The sequence below is a fragment of the Euprymna scolopes genome, chromosome 1, assembly GCF_053919585.1.
Source record: "Euprymna scolopes isolate OS-2025 chromosome 1, ASM5391958v1, whole genome shotgun sequence".
Classification (NCBI taxonomy): Eukaryota; Metazoa; Mollusca; class Cephalopoda; order Sepiida; family Sepiolidae; genus Euprymna; species Euprymna scolopes.
The window spans coordinates 92,434,723-92,439,722 of NC_136482.1; the positions used below are offsets into that span (position 1 = coordinate 92,434,723).

The following is a 5,000-nucleotide window of genomic DNA, read 5'->3' on the forward strand; positions in this document are numbered from 1 at the left end:
GTTTGAAAGAGAAACAAAAATATTAATGCATGAAAAATGAAAACAGATTTTATATAGAGTATTTTAAATAAATTTAAATAGAAATTTAAACCTACAAAATTATGGTTTGAGGTAGCTGCTTGTCTAGCCGCACTGATGAACTGTGAAATAGCGAAACAGTACTATATATGGATGACTATGATGCTCCCTATCCTAGGTGAAGCATTTGGGAAGTGATATACAAATTACCATTAGCATATGAAGTGATGCTCTTTGTGTAAACAAATTGAGCTGAGGTATTTGGACAATGTCAAAACATTGTTAATTCACTGTCCGCATAACAACAGCCATATAGCGCAACAGTTAGAAGCACCGACTGTCGTTTGGGCGATCAAGATTCGATCCTGGCTTGAGGTAGCTGCTTGTCTAGCCACACGAATGAGCTGTGAAACAGTACTGTATGTGGATGACTATATATATATATATATATATATATATATATATATATACTAGCTGAAGTACCCGGCGTTGCCAGGTAATATTTGATATCTTTGAATATTCTGTCCTCATACATAATTGTCAAAAGATATATCTGTAAGAAATTAAATAGAAAAGTTTTATTTTCCAAGCCTGTAAATAAATACTTTGATTCCGCCTGTCCTAAAATACGTTTAAATATATTTAAAACCATGCAGATATTCTCATCTATTAATACAAAGACATGATAACAAAAGTTTTTTTTTTTAATGCCTTACTACCATCAGCTAGAATCGAAACCAAAACAGTTTACGTTCTGGCTGCGTTCTCTACCGATGTTGGTATCGAGACCAAGATAATTAAATCTAAAGAAGTCTTGAATAAATTAATTTTATGTGACCATGCGCAGAAGGAAGTATAAACACGTCCGCCAGTAAAACATTTCACATTTCAACATGCCGATATGTATGCGTTATTCATCAACCCAAACAAAGAATTTATCCGTTATAGACCATCCTTGGTGCATAATTACTATTTCCTGTTAATTGCAGTGCTATGCGACCAGTAGTTTACCTGTTAAATATTTACACACATATACGTCTACTATTTTATTTATATAGATTAGTTACGAAAAATTCTATTTTGTATGAAAATGAACGTTTAATCTAAGTTATAATTGTCGTATAATTATTTGAATGCAGTAAATGTTTCAGGAAATTTATAAAAAAAACAACACAGAACCACGAACGCGCATGCGAAAATTTGTAAGGAAATTTTATCAGAAAAATACAAAATAATAAAAACGCAGTCATTAGAAAAATTTACAATTTTTGTTTGAAATTAATCTTTGTTCAGTCTTATCGATAAATGAATAACACACACAGACACACATACACACACACATTATATATATATATATATATATATATATATATATATATATATATATATAAAGCTGAACGTGTGTGGGGGGTCACGAATAGGCTCCTATATGGTTGACTATTTAAAAAAACTGATTGCATATAATGATAGAAGATGTATCGAGACACAGGAATGGGTATGTTTGATATGGCAGAACGGTGGTTCATAAAAATTGTGATGTCTGCGTTCGCGCCTGGCCCCAAAGTATGGAAATAAAAAATGAAAAAAAAAAACGTTTACAAGGGTTTTTGATATAGATGTACATAAGAATACTTTGATAAGTATGTTTCAACTTAAATAGGGATGATATAATAAAATTGTGGGATCTGCGTTCGCGCCTGTACTCCATGGAAATATGGCACAAACTTTAACAAAGACTTTTCATATGTATTTGCGTAAGTATACTTCAATAATTATGTTTCAGTTTGAAGAAATATGGTATAATAAAATTATTGGGTGTTCGTTCGCGCATGACCTCCATAGAATGTAAATATGTCACAAAGTTTAACAAGGTTTTTTTAAAAGGGGTGAAGGTCCACAATAACACCTTAACTTTAATCTTAATTCACGTTAGCTTTTATTTATTTTTTTAGTTGAATCATATTGTGTCGAATAAATTCACCTCATAAATTCACGTGCTTATTAAAGTGAAAGCAAAAAAAAAGTCGGAACTTTAGACAATTCTCGACACAAATTTTGCATAACTCTGTTTTTTCCTTCTCCACTTGCACGTGGCACTCTTTCGAAAATAGATAAATAGATAAATAATAAAATATAAGAACATTACTTGCTATCGTGTCAAAAGAAGGAAAAAATTCTGCTCACGTGATTACGTGTCTTTTTAAAAACATTTACATAACCTTTTTACTTTTATTTATATATCTGTTTAAGCTTTTTTTTGTCAGTGTACTAGAAGGAATTCAGTTGATTACAACCCTTTCTGCTGTTCTTTACATTACAATAGTACAACCCTGAATCCGACGGCGCAATACTACACCGTTCAATACTGTAAAACTGAAACGAAGCTGTTTTGCTTGAAAAGGGCGCCATTTTCTTCTTATTCATATTTATATCGATTCTTTGCTTTAAAAAACTAAAGTAATTACGTGTTTACTTTTTTTAATATCCCATTTTGCTGTTTCGGGTTATTTTACTAAAATAAGTAAAGCTTCATTGTTTTTCCAAACTGTTTTGTTTCTTTGTTTTTCGATATTTCCTCAATATTATTTAGTAAGAGTGTTTAGCAGAAAAGCCAACAAACGACTACCCGAAAAATAAATATACAAGAAATAAATGTTATCATAGTCAATAAAAGTTCAGTTCATGTTTTTTTTGTTTGTTTTGAAATAGTTTTTAATGCTCTTTACTTGAAATAATTTCAGCGAACCGAAATTAAAACGAAATTTGATGTGATAACTACTTAAATGAATTTTTATATAAACTACACATAGCATAATCGAATATTCCTCAAGCACAAAGTAACGGAAAACATTAAAATATTTTTATAAATATTCTTTACGTTGACGGAACTCTCTTAAATTGTTAACACAGAATGCTCAGGTGCCCCTCCTTCAAATTGAAAACGGGGCTCTCCATTTCAAAGTCGTTGCCATTTTGATTTTTCTAAACCGGTTCGTGAATTAAAAAAAAATTACAGACTACTTAAAAATACAAACCAATGAACTTTTCTACCATAAAAGTAACTTTTATTGACTATGGTAACATTTATTTCTCGTATATTTATATTATTATATATATAGCTTTTTTTTCTCTTTGTAAGGAAACATCATTTTGTTGGTCACTCTTGGTTACGAATGGAAACAAAGTTGATATAAAAAAATATATTTTCGCGAAAATTATCTTTACTTTCATCATATTTTGCTTAGGGTAAAATTTTTGAGTATCAAAACCTTTCTCTTTACACCCCTTCCTATTCATAACCTATCATACTTTCATCAATCACAGTCCATTTTCTGTAGGCTGTTTTTGAACCCAGTCAACGACGGGTACTTCTGCTAGTATATATATATGTTTTCGATAATGTAATGTAGCGTCGGAAATTCTTATTCATAAAAAAAAAATAAATAAATAAAACGAACGCAATCGAAAACGTTACAATTTTTGTATGAAATAAATATTTGTTTATCTAACCGGTTAAAGAATAAAGAAAATATATAGTTATGCATTCGTATATTTGAGTTACCGTCCGAAATTCTTATGTTTTTGTGAATAAAGGAAAAGCAACCTCTGAAATTCTTAGTGCTTTAAAAATAAAAGAAAACGCACGATTCGGAAACGTCCAAATTTTTTATACTTTTGCAGTGTACGAACCATGCTGAAATAATCACATTATTTAGAAAGACATTCTTAACATGGCGAGGGGACTTGTTAACTATTCTGTTTAGTTTCGCCTTAGAATTTAATAAATAAAAAAAAAGATACCATAAAAGTGTAATTTAACTTTGGAAAACTATCTGAAATGTAATACTGCAAGAACACCGAATATTTGTTTGACATTTATAATTGTTTATTTAATCAAAGAATAATAAAAAAGATATATATGTATGCCTTCGTATATTTGAATTAATGTCTAAAATGTTTATGTAAAAATAAACAAAAACGCACGCATTCGGAAACGTTAAAATTTTTGATCTGAAAATAATATTTGTTTGTCTTATTGATAAATGAATAAAAAAAAAAGATATATAGATTTGTCTTCGTATTTACAAATTCAAAACCGCGAGTAAAATTTTCGTGTTATTTCATTTTTTTTTTTTTTTTAATACAAAGACGTGGGAAAAAATGGGCACTCTTGCAGAATGTTACCCGGCTTCCCGGGAATTCCCGTAAAGCATGGATCGGGCGCAATCGGCAATTATCGAATTAGGTCGAGCGCTGTAACAGATGCAGACCAATTTCAAAACAAACAAAACCGGAAAAAACAAAGCCAACGCAATAAATAAAAAGTAACAAACACCTGTCGTAAAGTGACTGAATATATATATATATTTCTTTATTTCAAGTTTTTATTTGTTTTGTTTTTTTTTGTTTTTTTGCAAACTATTTATCAACAAAAGTTTTTCTTTTTTCCACGGACGTTGGCGAGATTGCTTCCACCCCCACCCCCGTCTAAATTCCACAATTTTCACCTTTTTTTATTTAACTTTTTTCCTGTTAATATCATCGATTACAGACTTAGGTTTCAGTTTATAAAAAAGAATTGGAAAAAAATGGGGTTCAGTTTTCAATTATCACACGAAATTTGTGGCGACGATGAAAGAAAAATGGAAACTTTTTATCTGACCGGAAGTTAGTGTGTTCCATTTTTGGAGCAGTGCCCATTTCAAATATTTTTTTTTTGGGGGGGGGGGGGTAATTTCCTTTGGTAATGTAATTTCCAAGCGAGACCGGGTTCTTTCAAGCGAGGGAGGATGCTTTCAAGCGAGACGACGTGATAGATAGATAGATAGATAGATAGATAGATAGATAGATAGATAGATAGATAGATGAGAGAGAGAAATGGGTAGATACATAAATGAAAGAAGGAGGAGGAAAGAGGAAGGTAAAGAAATCTCCACGTTAAAAAACGACTCTGATGTTTACCTTGATCTTTCCTTTTTAAC

The 5,000-nt window shown here is 30.7% G+C and overlaps 1 protein-coding gene across 2 annotated transcripts in view; it reads right to left on the bottom strand.

Annotated features, from left to right (window-relative positions):
- The window catches only part of LOC145245783 (protein unc-13 homolog D-like), a 513,002-nt gene that overhangs the window by 254,113 nt on the left and 253,889 nt on the right, over positions 1 to 5,000 (bottom strand). The window lies entirely within an intron of this gene.